The sequence below is a fragment of the Chiroxiphia lanceolata genome, chromosome 3, assembly GCF_009829145.1.
Source record: "Chiroxiphia lanceolata isolate bChiLan1 chromosome 3, bChiLan1.pri, whole genome shotgun sequence".
NCBI lineage: Eukaryota > Metazoa > Chordata > Aves > Passeriformes > Pipridae > Chiroxiphia > Chiroxiphia lanceolata.
This window is the reverse complement of record NC_045639.1, coordinates 31224020-31239066: the sequence shown is the minus strand read 5'-3', so window position 1 is coordinate 31239066 and position 15047 is coordinate 31224020.

Below are 15047 nucleotides of genomic sequence, written 5' to 3'. Positions count from 1 at the left end.
GTAGGAGCCAGCTGCTGAAAGGCGGAGGGAGGAATAGGTGATTCCTCTTTTCCAGATCTTCTGGGGAGGGGATTGTTGTAATTAATCAAATCCAGGAAGGATTTTGTGTTTGGTTGTGGTTTTGTTTTTTTTTTTAAAGCGGCTCCCAAGAGCTCCCCCAGCTGCACTGCATCGCCCCAGCCAGCCTGAAGGGAGAAGCAAACGAGGAGCAGACAGACCACGCACCCTCGTTTCGCCTGCAGTTCAGCCCGGCTCTCCTCGCCTTCTCCCTACAAAACTTTCCCTGATGTTGTGTGCCGGCCTCAGGTGGATGCTTTGCCTCCGCGTGTGCCTGCTCCACCCGCCTCGCAGGGGATTTGCGGCTGTAGAGAGGCCCGTGTCTCTCTCCCTCGACGGCTGCCGGAGCTCCTAGTGGGAACTAACGGGCTGCAGCGGGAAGACAGCCGACGAGGAGAGATAAGAAGCTGGAGAAAACTGGGCTATTCCTGTCAGATGCCAGTTGGAAACCGCTTGGCAGGTCCCTGCCCCACCGCTTTTTCCTGAAGCGCCAAAATTTCCTGCAAAAGTTGCTAGGAGCGTCACCGCTCCCCAGCCGGCCCCGGGGCGCTCCGCTCCACCGGTCCCCGACGGGGCGTCTGGGGGTTCCCGCGCCCACCGGCCGGGCTGCCCCGAGGTCGCCTCACGCCTGCCGGCTCTGGCAGCTGCGCCTTATTTTCTTCTCTGTTGGCTTTCCAGGTTTTTCCCCTCCCCTCCTTACCTTTTCATTCCCCTTCGGTTAAAAAAAAAAAGGAAAAAAAAAAAAAAAAAAGAAAGAAAAAGGAGCCAATTAAAGCGGCCGTGCTGGGGAGAGCCCAGCCTCCTGCCCAATTCTGCGGGCCTCCCCACGCCTCGCCCCAGCCCAATTATAGACAACACCGCAGGGCTGGGAAGAAAAATGGATTTGCTTCGGGCGAGAGATCGGTCGTCAGCCCGGGGTACCCCCATCCTCAGGACACTCGTGGCAAGGTCGGCTTCTCCCGGCTGGGACCTGAGATGCGAAGGGGGGGGGGGGAGGGGCAGCTCATGTTGCCCAGTGTCTCCTATGCCGGCGCTGGCTGGTGCCAGCAAAGTTTTTGGGGGCTCCCCAGGTAGGTTGCAGGCCGGCGGGGCTGCCTTGTGCATCCTGCCAGAGAGCGGCGAGGCGGGGGTGCCGTACGGGTCCCCAGCCTGGTGCGAGGCTGCGGTGGCCGCGGTACCCGCCGGACTGCTGGCCCCGGGCCGTGGTGAGAGGCTCGTACATGAGACTCGGAGCCGGGGAGCTGTGTATGCCGCCTCCGCTCTTCCCCACACCTCGCAGGGCTCGGAGCGAGAGGCTGGGAGGAGGAAGAGGATGAGGAAGCTGCGCGAGCCGCGAGCATCGTCACCGGCACTGGGGGGCTGCGCGGGGCCCTGCTTTGCCATCACTATCTCCGTCTGCTTTGCGAGAGGGACAAAACGCTGCTTCTGGGGAGCCTAGACCTGCTCGCCGGCGAGCCCGCCCGTGCCTGGCCCGGGGCCGTAGCAGTAAACCCAGCCCGTCAAGCGGAGCCAGCGCCGTGGAAACCCGTCTTAGGGCGCGTACTGCTCCCGGGAGCCCGGCTCCGGCTCGCCTCTTCCCCGGCGCTGGCCCTGCCGAGGCTCTCAGGGACGGGCTGATGCGGGTGTCCCTTAGCGACAGCGGGTCCTCTCCGGCTCTTCCCTGGGGCTGGTCACTGCGCGCCCTCCCGCCTCGGCCACGCGTGGGTTCGGCACGCTGCCCCCGGGCGCTCCTGGCCCTGTCCCGCGGCTCTGCACCCATGCCCGTTCCCCACGGCAGCTGGCGAGGGGTGCGGGACCCGGAGGGAAGGCGGTTGAGCGGCAGGTACTGAGTCGCCGTGTGAACAAGTCACTCCATGATAAAAACGTAATTTATAAAAAAAAAAAAAAAAAAAAAAGGAAAGGAAAAAATATCAAGAGATATGGCCTAGAGAGAGCGACTGCCTGCTCAGTCGTGCTCTAACAAACAAGCAAGCAATTAATAGATATAGCCCCTAATTAGTAAGCAGTTATTCCTATTGTAAATGGTGCTCAGCGAGAGAGAAAAGCAATAGCGTGCACCAGGAGGGGAGCGGCGATACGAACAGGGCAGCTTCACCCCAGTGCCCAGCATCCCTGCACGGAGGAGGCATGGCAGGCGATTTCCCACTGGGCTCTATTCTATCACTTGTCAGGATACCGCCAGTATAAAACTGCCTTGTTTGGTTTTGTGGTCGTTTGGGGCTTTTTTTCCCTTTGTATTTTTTTTCCTATAACCAAGCTAAGGGAACATTTGCCAAGACACTGTGGGCTTCGCACTCTGAGATGCCCTTTCCACAGCTGATGGAGTGGGGCACTTGTGAAAGCACCTGATGTGATCAAGTTTATTCCTTAATACAATAAACCCTTATCTGAGAAGGATTTAATCCTTCCTGTGGTGAGTGGTGGCAACATTAATAAAGGGTGCATAGGTAGAAGGAGGCAGCCAGCACCAGGAGGGGACAGGTGGAGCAATGCCTTTGCCAGGGCATAGGGAGAAGCAGGAGCTGACAATGATGAAACAAAGCAAAATTGTCCACATATCCATGAAGTAGGCTGAAAGCAACACAAGGAAAACGAGATGTAGAAATGTTTGCAGATCCAGGATACTTCATAGTAACTAAAAAAAAAAATCAACCAACATGGTAACATGGAGACAAGACTCTTGTTTTTTTCTGTGCATAACTTTGAAATAAGGATGTTTTGTTGGCATTTTGTAGCCTTTCCACTATTTTTTCCCAGGGATTCTCATTAAGTTATGGAATAGTGCCTCAGTGTTTGAAGGAGTATGAGTTACATATCTGGCTAATCAGTCAAAAAAAGAAAAATCAAAAAAATGTGTGCTTCACACCCCTTTTTTGTGTTAACATTCAATGAACATGCTCATGTTTCACTGGCTCAAATGACTATGAAAGATGAATTTCAAAGTAAACTGACAAAGTATACTCTGAGTGGAAAAAAATGCTGCCAAAACCCAAGTACCTAACTGCATTTGCTAAATAAGGTAATTAATAGTTATTGCTTGAGGCCTGATAAATCATAGCATTCATAACTATGGAGTTTTCAGTGGGTGACGGCAAGGCAGCACTCCTATGCGCACTTGCTAAGCAAGCTACTTGTCATAGGCAAACCATACTCTGTAGTGATTCTACTTGTCAAAAAGCAAAGATGAGGGATGCCTTTCCTCCCCCCAGACTGTGTCTGCAGAAGATATTTGTCCCATCTTTCTATCTGGAAGTCAGTGTCTCTGGTCGCTTCTCAAGACCCCACTTGTCAAATGAGTCCTGTCTCTGAAATATTTATACATACTACATCACCTATATTTCACATCTATGTTAAGAGGTAGACAGTCTCTGGGACAGATGTGATGTTCAAAGGGAGCAAATCGTATATAGCACAATGACATCAGGCAAGAGGCGATTGAAGAACCATGTGAGGCCAAGGTCCAGTTGTAACAACATTAATTATCTGTGTGTCAATGTTTTCATGCTGTAGTCTGGTTCAGTCTGTCATTTCTCTCTTTTCTGGGATGATGCAACTATCTCTTTTGATCTTTTGAGCTTGTAGTCTGACATTTCTATCCCCTCTTTCCTGTTCATTTTCTTCTCAGCACCACATCCAAGAATGACTCCATCATAGATTTGCATCAAAGACCTGAGCGTGCAGGCTTGTCCCTGTGATGCTGCTGAGCTGGGCTGAGCAGGGGCAAGTGTCCAACCCAAGGCAGTGAGATGGAGCAGTAAGAGAGCCAAAGAGGGGGAAATGGGAAAGGGAAGGGAAAGCCAATGTGTGTGAGGAAGGGGAGCCCCATCAAACCGTTACAAACAAACTAGGGGCAACAGCACCATGTACTCTGCAATGCACAAACTATGAGAAGATGGGAAAGCTTGGGTGAAGCTACAGTGATAGGATGCAGTTAAACTGTCCGCTATCTGTTTTCCTTCTGTTTAATTTGTCTTCATAAGAAAACTGTAAAAAAATATACTAAAAAAAAAATCCTAGTTTGCCATTCTGAAGTGCTAGAGTCAGAAACTCTTTGTGGGAAAAAATTGCCTAGGGCAGTGCTTCCCACCGTTCATTACATCAGGCTGGTGCTGCTGCTGTCCTAGATCCTCCTGGGTATCTCCTGCTTCCAGTATGAAGCATGACAAGATAGGGTTATAAATCCCAGGGGTTCTGCTTTGCTGTCCTCAGTTCTCCTCATCTCCACTCCAGGGAATACACCTATGCTGTGCTCACTTTCTTCCCAGATGCATTTTACAACATTAGTAGTACTTCTGAGCCTCTTGTGTATTCTCTGCTTTTTTGATTAGCTCTCCTCATCACAGATAGTGTTTAGTATAGAGAGGAGTGAGGAAGAGGGAGTCCATCTCTATTCCTCACCCAAGACCTACCAGAGCTTTACCACCCTTCCTTCCCTGCACCTCCCAGATGCAGTTAGTCACAGGGTCATGTTGGGATTTCTGACAGCTGGTTGCTATTGTGTTGGATTTTGCTATTCCTGCCTCCTGCCTTTACCCAACTACACTTTGACAAACCTACATTTCCCGGTTAAGGCTTATTTGAAACCATTGCAATCCTTTGCCCCTCTTATCTCTATGTGTGGCCACTCTTCTTTCCTTTGCTCAAGTGCTCACCCCATGCCCTCCCCCCTCCTTCTCCCACTTTTGCTCTAAACCCACAGGCTTTTAACTCAACGTTTTCTACCAATCTCTATGCCTTTTAGCCTATAAATCTAGTTTTCCAGAGATCCTGCTGGGCTTTTTTTTGCTTTTGTGCTTTAGGACAGATTTGGGCTGGTATAGGGGCACAGACAAGGGTCTCAGCATCACTGGGAGCATCTTTTTCCTGTTTCACCTTTTCTTTGATCTTTTTTCTTCTCTGCCTACTTCTCCTTCTAAATTCATACTTTCTTCTTCTTTCCCACCCTCCCTTTCATGTGTAAAAACTGAGTCAAAAAAATGTCAAGCTGGTGCTGGTCAAAGGAACTTGTTCTCCCTGTCTTCCACTTCCTTTCATTGCCTCAGCCCTCTCTCCTAGCACACATCTCCCAGACTGCACTGGAGAGGGATACTTTTTCACAGAGAGGAGATACAAAGGGTTTGGGCGTGATTCTCCCCTGTTTGTGCCCTCTGCCACCACCAGCAAAGGGTGCACCAATTGCAGATTTTGTCAGTGCCAGGCAGATGATCTGAAATTTGTGATTTCTGCCCTGTGGTGAAGGTGGTGATGCAGGGGAGGGTAAAGGAGCTACTCCTGAAGCAGATGCCTTCAGCCAGAGGGTTGTGTTTGAACCAGTTGTCAGTACTCCCAGGAGACTGTGCTACTTGAATTTCCCATGAGAGATTTTAAACACAGCTCACAGCAAGGGGATGATTGATTGGCTCATACAAGTGTCAGATGGGACTTTCCTGCTTAGATCTTGGTGGAGACAGACTTTGGCCACAGACAGCACATTATGTCTTCCTGACATGAGGAGGAAGCCATCCTGCAGAGTCACTTTTGTGGGAGCAGTGAGGTAAGGCTGTGGGTTCACATGCCCTGAGGCCTCTCGGTGGCAAGAAAACACCCCGGCTGGTACTTCCTCAGTTTAGTTGTCCAGTGGCCACACTCGGTTTTGGGAAGCTGATCTATTAGCATCACAATGACTTGAAATAACACAAAAGAAGTTCCTCAGTTCCTTTTTGTCCCTAGACAGAGCCAACCTCACTTCAGGAAGTTGAGCATTTTTGTTTTGGATATAAAAAGGAAGCTGCAGAGAAAACTATTTTTCTTACAGAATCTCCCCTCACTAGCAATCCCAGAACACAAGAGCTGGGAGAGCCAGTCACAGAAAGATTCAACAGTGTGATGAGCAAGCTGTAGAGAAGAACATCCAATTCAGTGCCTGAAGGAGCAGAGAAGAACATCCAATTCAATGCCTCCTTCCTGGGGAACCATACAGTGCTCATCATTGGTGCAGCTCTCCACCAGCCTCTCACTGTAACATGATGCAGTGAGTTGACCTTGGCTGGATGCCAGATGCCCACCCAGCTGCTCTATCACTCCCCTTCTCAGTTGCATAGGAGAGAGAGTAAGATGGAAAACAACCCATGGGTTGGGATAAGGAAGTTTATTAAAGCAGAAGCCAGGTGAAAGCTTGCATGCACAAAAGTGAAGCAAAAGATAGCACAGATTATTCTCTACTTCCCATCAACAGTGATGGTCAGCCACTTTGAGAAGCAGGGCTTCAGCATGTGTAATGGTTCCTCAGCAGGCAACCATTGAGACAATGAATGCCTGTCTTCCTGCTCCTTGCCTTAGCTTTTATATCTGAGCTGACATCATATGGTATAGAATATCCCTTTGGTCAGTTTGGATCAGCTGGCCTTGTTGTGTCCCCTTGCAGGATCTTGCCCTCAGTTGGGGAAGGAATGTTACAGTGGTGATGCTGTGTCAACGCTGCTCAGCAGTAGCCAAAACACTGGTGTTATCAACACCTTCCTAGCAACCAATGCAAGGCACAGCACTATGAGGACCGCTACAGGGAAACGAACTCCATCTCAGCCAGACCCAACACACATGACAATGAAAAAAATTTGAAATCCATAGCTGTCAGGAGCCTATGTGCACTGCCACCATCCAAACAGCTTGGGCAGTCAGTGGGTACGGGCTTTGTTCCCCCGGGAGAATGGGTGTGCAGCCCCAGGCTCACCTGGGCATCACCAGCTGTTATGATTGGAGATACCCGAGTCAACCTAGTTCCTGGTAGAGGCTTCCTGCTGCTCCCTTTTTGGCAGCTCTTCAGCTGAGTGCTGTTTACCTTCACTAACACAAATACACTCTCCCAGCCTGACCCATCTTTCCTTCGCCCAGACTCCTTCCAGGAGGATTATAAATAAGCACAGCTTTGACCTGAGTTTTGGAAATCCTGGGACTAGAGTTCCTGTTGAAAATATAGTGTCTCCAGGGTACTTATCTCCTCCAGAGGTACTAAAAGATGGACGTGGACACTCAAGTCTTAAGTAAAAATAACTTTTATGGCCTGTTTCACTGTCACACCTTGCTCTGCTCTTACCTGTAGCTCAGGGGGGCAGGTGAATACATCAGAAGGTTTCCAGGCTTAAGGAGACAATGCAAGGAGCTACCTTACTGAGCAATGCACATCTTAGTGCTACTGACCTTCCCTGCTTTGGGTCTGTAAGTTGATGAAATCTGGAGGGATAGAGTGCTGCAAATCTTAGTCCCATGAGGGAAGATGCTCTGAGCTCATCGGTGAGAAGTCTGGGTCTCTCAGCCCTCATGTACATTCATCAAGAGTCTCTGCACAGATACCACTTGTACATACACTGTTTCATCTCAGTGTTTTGATGATGTATGACTTTAAGGAAACCTGGATTCCTGAAGTCCATGTGTCTTGAGAAAGGTTGAGCACAAAAAAAGTCAAGGGTAGTTAGCCCCTCTGATTTAATCCAAAAGCCACTGTCTTCTCATGACTCAAATCTAGCCCAGGGTGGAAAAGTAGCCCACAAGGTTTAGCTTCCTAAGTGAGTTTGGTAATAAAGTCCCTATGGTTAACTTGTGCAGAATAGTTTCCTTGCTGTATATAGTCTATGAGCTACCCTTACTATTGCCTCTTCATTTCCAGGTGTTGTTTGCCACTGCTTCAGTATTTGACACAAGAATCTAGTGATTTTTATCTATGTGTGAACCTCTATGTACACACACACACACACACACAAAATCCTTTTCCCTTCTGTCCAGTGATACACTACAGCCTGTTCAATTCAAAATGTCTTAGACAATTCATTGCACAAATCCAGAAGTTGCTAGAGAAATGTGCAAAGAAGAGAGAGTGTTTGGAACTGTGCCTGTTGAAAGGATGCTTTGAAACACAAGAGCCTCTCCCTCCCTCAAGGATTGCAGCTTTACCTTTGGGGTGAGTCCAAAACACAATTCTATGTTGCCTCTATGCTTTAATATTCTCAAATCCTTAAGGTGCAGTAGCATCCTTGTTTTTCCTCTGTAACTTGATCCATTTTAGAAAATCTGTGGTGAAAGACTCTGTTTCAACCTAACATGACTATTTATAACACAATTGTACAGCAAATCAGAGTCAGAAGAGCCATTACTGTAAAACTAAGTAACACTAGATGCTATACACAAGAATTTAACAAAAAAACCCTATTGGGAGGAAATTATAGAAATACCAACCACATTTACCAACATACTTTTTATTGGAGCCGCTCTAATCATTTTAGAAAAGCTGGAGCTGGGGCTACATGGGGACACGATACAGGTGTGTGAGTGCTGTGCAGCATTGAAGCACTACGGGTAGGGACGTAGTTTATCAGCAGAGCTGTTCTTGACGGGATCACCCCTCTACCCACTGCTCCCAAGCAAAGTAACAAACGAATCTGCACTCACATAGAGGAGTTTTGCTGGCATAGCTATCTCAGTCATGAATTGCACCCCTGATCAAAAGAGAGTATGAAGGAGCACTCCTGTGTGTGAGGAAGGGGCTGAAACACAAAGTCAAGGTGTGACTCACCCAAACTCAGACAGTGAGGCAGAGAGATGAGCGGAGCTGGAACAGACTACTTTCTTGCCTCATTTCTCAGCATGGCTGCAGACAGACAGCATTGCCACTGAACTGTGTATTCCAATGTATAATTACTTGCTTATTAGCTGGCTAGCTCATTATGCCAAGAAAGTTAGCGGCAATGTGGAGCAAAGACATTTCTCCTCTCCCTGTCTTTCAGACCAGAGAAGAAATGACAGATCATACAACCTGCTGGGAATCTCCACCTCCTCCACCCTTCATAGGCTGGCAGAGGTTGAAGTTTGATTGATTTCTCAGTTACATCTAGTCCTCAGAAGAAAAAGAGCTAATCATGCTAGCCTGATTCTAAAGCCAGGGACTTTGATGGCTGTGGCTATTGCTGCTTACAGAGTGATGTGCTGAGCACGTGTCCTGATGGGTGACCTTGCACTGAGCCAGCTCTACCACACATCATTGCTTGGTACCTCACAGATGGGGAGTGTCAGCCTGAGGTAAAGCCAAATACAGGAGTCAAAATAGGGCTTGACTTACCTATGGTATAGGTGGCACATTTTTAAAGCCTAAAAACATAATCCCCTCTGTTGCAACCTCCCTCAAGGAGCTCACCAGGGGCTACACTATTTTCACACATGTCACTTCATGTCTTAAGCATTGCACACCCAGCCTGTGTGTTTCCAAAGAAGTTTCTCCATGCAGCTCCCCAGGTGGCTGCCCTCTGGTGAAGGCTGAGGCACTCCTTGCTAAACCAACCCCTGCATCCAAACTTCCCTAGGAAAATCAGATGAGGGTTCTGAACAGCAACAACAGCCTTCCCTATTGGCTATGTCAATCAGTAAAATTAGCAGAAAATAGCATAATTTTTAGATGGGCCAAATCATTCACAGATTACAGAGACAGAAGGAAACACTGCAGGTCTGATCTGCTGTTCTAATCAAAGTGCATTGTGAGAAACAACCTCCTGTACTGATTTCTGAGAAGCCAATAATAAACCATTCATTTGTATTTCACATAGAGCAGTACCACATTCCATCAGGATGCACAAACCAGTATTCTGAAGGAACAATACACATTTGGGATTCGATTCACAGCTCTACGGCAGTCCTCAGATTTGCCCATAAACCACCATATCTGACTTGCTGGAAGGTTTCATGGCATATAATGCTGGCAGTAAGGAATCAGAGATGCCTCCGATTTTCCTACTCTGATTTTTCCTCGTCTTTGGCATCAAGAATGGGGGGGGACATCAGGGAGACAGTGCCACCCTTCCACCCAGCTTCAGGAGGGACCGGAGGAACCAGCAAGATCCAGGCGAGAGGGAGAAGCCGTGGCGAATCAGGGCAGCACTGACTCAGGAATTAATGGAGTGGACAGTGAAAGGCGGGGATGGGAAATGGTCTGGGGGAAGGATGAAAGAGGGATGCTGGGGCAGCTTGAAGCATGGGAAGAGAAGCAAGGACTGCTGGAAAGATGGTGAAGCAAGTAGACAACTGAAACTTGGGGAAAGCTAGCATGTAAGAAAGCACTGCTTGCTGGGGCAGGGACTGGTGGCCCCTGTTTGGGTTGAGGTGTGGTCCTGGGCCATGGGTAGGGTGAGGGGAGACTTGAGGAGAGAGGCTGGGCAGGGTCTCCAGGACCTAGCAGCTCTGCCCCTTCTTTTTGCCCAGTCAGCCCTTATTTTTCTCCATCCCACATTTCGGCACCCCCTCACTTGCTTAACATCCTGACAGAATTCCCTTACAGTCCTGCCCTTGCAAGGAAGCCAGTGGGGTTAGATATGAAGGGCTGATAGGAAGGGGCAGGGAGGGAGAAATAGGGTGAAACGTGCCTCCCTGTGCCTGATGATTCAGTCCAACTACCCTGGGCACACATCGTCTTGGGGATAACATGGAGTGTGGTCACCACAGCTAACAGGAAATGAGCTCATCCCTGCTCCAAACATCCTGTATGAAGTGTCTCATGCTAAATATTCTTTATTCTCCATGTACCTCTGAGCCCCTGAAAACAGCAGACATATTTTACAGGAACAAATAGATGCCTTTCTCTCTGGAAAATGAACATTGGCTGATTAAGAAATTACCAATAAAAATTTCTAATATAAGAACTTTTTTCCCCCTTTGTTTGTCTCAATGGAGAATCACATTTCATTTTCAAACCACAGTTCTACATTTATCATCCCTGATTTAGCAAATTACTTCTTGCGGAAGCAGTGTCTAACCTACCTTTATTTAAGATTTTGCAGGATAATATGTTTATGTTGGACTCAGAGAGGCTGACAAAAAAAGTGGCAAATGTATTGCATTAATGTACCATAAAGGATTTTAGATTCAAAATATTCCTCCTCAAGTAACACTTTCAGAAAATATTGTATTGTCAGTAAGACTTAAATATAAAATCTTGAAGCAAGAGGAATTTTGTTGTCTTTCTCCTTTTTTTAATTTTTTTTTTTCTTAATAGGGATCAAAATCAATCTTTCAATAGGCCTCTCTTTGTAGTCAAACTAGAAGAAGGTGAAGATACCTCTAAAACCAGAGTTGGCTCAAGGCTTATCAGCAGGGTAGGTAAAATTTAATTTTGCAGCCCAAGGATTTTCACTTCACCCTTGGGCAGGCAGAATTCAACTGCGTGGCAGCAGCAGAGTGGGTCCCTCCCTGGATGTGTTTCTCTTTTTCTATCACCTTGATACCACACAGTGTCATGGTTTGAGATAGCCCAAATTCCAATTCCCTAGCTCCATCCCCCCTCCCACATCTCAACTTAATGTGAGATGGGTTTTTTTCCAGACAAAACACAACTAGACTCAGAATGGGGAAAGGGAATATATTACAATGACTGTACAAATAAATACTACAATACATTATACACACGACTACAACTATCTCTACCATGACATAAGTATTTACAATGGATCAGATCTCTTCTCCCCTCCAAATAAAAGTCCAGGAGGGAAAGAAGAGACAGATCCCTTCCAGTCTCTCAGGGCAGCAGCTTCTTCAGAGTAGCAGTCACTAAGCAGCAGCATCTTCTAAGGCAGCAGGCTCTCTCTCTCTCTGTTGTTTCTTGTAGCAGCTGATTGCTGGATCTCTGCCAGCACACACGAGGGGGGGGGGGGTATCCCCCTCGGCCACTCGTCTCTCCAAACGAGTGGTCTTCCGTGGGCTTCGTCACCCCAGACAAGGTCGTTTCACCACGGTCATATCACGAAGCACAGGGGGTCTTCGTGACGGTCTGGTATCTTCAGGAGATTCAAGCTCCTTGCAGGGCCTCTGTGCCCTGTCTCAGGCTGCGAGCTTCTTTGTAGCTTGCAGCAAGGGAGGGCCTCAAGGCCAACCTCCCACACCGTCCTGGCTGAGCTCTCAGGACGTCCGAGCTTCTCAGCTCCTCTCTGCAGTGCATCTTGCACTTCAAGGCTCTTTCAAGTAAGAGTCTATCAACTTCCTCCTTCCAGGAGGTCTCAAAGGAGTTTTGGGGGGTCTGGTATCAGTTCTTACCCCCAAGAACTCTGTAGAACTCAGCTGCTGACTCTCCTTCCCTCAGGTCTCCTTCCAGGAGTCCCTTCTCTGGTGCTGCATGTCTTTGTTGCTTCTTCGGTTCAGTTCTGGCTGCTGCTTTCTCTGGCCGCTGCCACGGCCACTGCCCACGATGAAGAAAACATCTCCCAGCATAACTATAGGCACCTAGTCCAGCATTATGCTGTTCCAGGTCCCCACAGGTTCCAGCTGGGGCTGGGGGGCCAAAGCCCCCCCTGTGGGGCTCAGAGCCCCTTCCTCGTGGCTCACAACATGGCCACCTTCTTCTCCCTCCAACTACAACTCTTCTTTTCCGGTCTGGTTGTGATATGTTTACATTTTTTGCAGGAGCGCTCATTGGACAGAAATTCAAAACTTCCAGGGGTTTCCACCCCTTGGGGTCTACCACTTTTCTTATCCTCTGGGGAAAAACAAAGTCCAAACTACTACACACAGCTTGCGGGAGAAAGGCTGGACACTTGGCCCATGCCTGCTGCAGCTACAGCCATCCCACCTCTTCCAGCTCAGGCAAATCAGGCTGCTGGTTGACCCTGGCAGGCTCCCACATCTGGCAGCCAAGAGCTTTGCCCATGCATGAAACCAGCCCTCTACCCAGTAAGGTAGAGAAACTCTCATCTGCAAAGCCGAACATGGAATCATTATATTGTAGCTGCGAATGTAGCCTCCCACTTAAATGTAAGGATGCAGATAATTGGGCTATCCTGTATAAAACAAATTCTTCTACCCTTTAAACTGTAGCCAGTACACATGATGCAATCTCACTGTGCCAGGGGAGTGTTGGGAACGGGGGTGGCTTACCCCAAGCAAGAGAGGGCTTCTGTGCCCTTAGCACACACAGATAAACTTCAGGGAATCATGACATTCACACATATGCCCCCTTCCCGTTTGAGCTCCATGGGAATACTATCAAGCTGATGGTTTTTAGTGAAATCAATAAGAAAGTAAGAGGACATCAACAAAATCATTAATAATTTCTTTCAATTATAATCTAGTATTTTAAAATGCAGCTATTGCTGGAGCCTCCAGCCAGAATTAATGATACGGAAAATCTGAAGGACGATAAACAGTATTTCCGTGAGATAGTAGGATGTGAACAAACAGTAAACAAAAATGAAAATGTCAAAGGGGTTAAATCTTTAATAAACTACTGCTCCAATATTGTTTGATAAGCTCTCCTTCAGATGTTGCATAAATATTCTCCCTTACTTTCAGAGCCAGCCTGGTCTTTTTCAAGCCAAACACATTTCGCAGGACAAAATTGTAGAGGAACTGAAATGAGCCTTTAAAGAGAAACAGATTGTAACCTCATTGTTACATTTTAAAAGCAATAACATGAATGCATTATTACACATTCTTCATAGCTGCGATTCCTTGTTCCTCCTATGTACACAGCCTATGCTGTGTTCAGCACAGAGCTCACTGATGTTCTGTACTTTCTGCTGTTTATAAAGTGAATCGAGCAGGTACATTTTACAATTGTTAATACCAAGGGTAATAATATACACACACATATGCATCCACCCACATAAGCACAGACAGGTTAATACCAATCTAAAAATATTTTGTATGGCAGAAAGAATACAAAAACATTGTCATCAGAGTTGTTGGAAGACAATATCGGAGTTAATCCATGTTCCTCTGTCCATCCTGGGCAAACACTGTACTTACTTCTCTAAAGTACTTTATCAAGTGCTTTGTGATGAAAAAGGCCACAATCCCTGTATGTCTTAAATGAAGTAACCAGCACTACAAGTGAAATAGGCCCATTTATGAAGCCAAGGAAGGAAATGATAAATTTTCTTAGGCCTGATTTCATGTCACAGATGCATTTTTGTTACTTTTAGACTTGCCAAGAGTGACTCAAAATGCAGAATTCTAATCCCCCAAGACACAGAGACGATCAATCACTGATGAAGGGGAATTTCTGAATTCCCAGTATCTAGCCTTCCCTAAGAAAGCTGTCCAGCTGTGTCATGCGAACTAATCTCTTACAAGCATCATGGGTTTTATTTCTTGCCCTGGTTCACATATATACACGCATGCAGTTGGAGAGAGAGATAGAGGAAAAAAAGAGAGGAAGAGAGGCCATGTTTACATATATCAATAACTGTTGGAAGAAAATAGCTTATACGTGGAGCTGGAGTTGGAGAAAGGTGGAACTACTCTTACAGTTCCCTTGGTGAACTGCAGCTGAGATTGGTCCAGAACTATTGTAAATAATATACTGCATGGAAGACAAAAATCAGAGCATGTTTTTAACCGTCTGGTGGGGTGAAAATAGCTATAGATTCTGACTGGGAGAAGCAGATGGCAGTGAATTACAAGAGCAGGGCACTGCTGCTGCTGTAGCCGCTGCTGCAACTGACACAGCTCAGCTTTTTTCCATGTGACAGAAGGGCCCCTGGGCAGCCAGAGATGAGTCAGACCTGTATATGTGTGTACAGGCATCTCTGGGGAACCCCGGTTTCTCTCTTTCATTTGTGTGACACTGCTTCAGGGTTTGAAATGAGTCGTGCAGCCCCTACATCCTAAGAGCACCCTTTCTCCTTGCACTCTGGCTTTCTCAGTGTCTGAAACATGGCCAGCCCTGATGAGCACAGTGTGGCTGGATGACATCATGCAGGAGGGATCTCTACAGTCTTCAAGCAAGGGTGCTATTGGCATCCTCTGAGTGGTACACCTTAAGTCCTGAGCTAACACGAGAAGCAGCCATCGAGGACACTAACATTGAAGCCACTTTGCTTACACTCATGGGGAAGACCTGCGGTCTCCACCTGCAAACCAAAGGATATGCAGCAGCCACATTGCAAAGCATCAGTATTTGGCTAAGTCACTTAAACCTGTAGGTTACACATTAGCCCTGGTGAATAGTCCCTACTGGCTCTGGGAGACACCCCAGTCCCTGG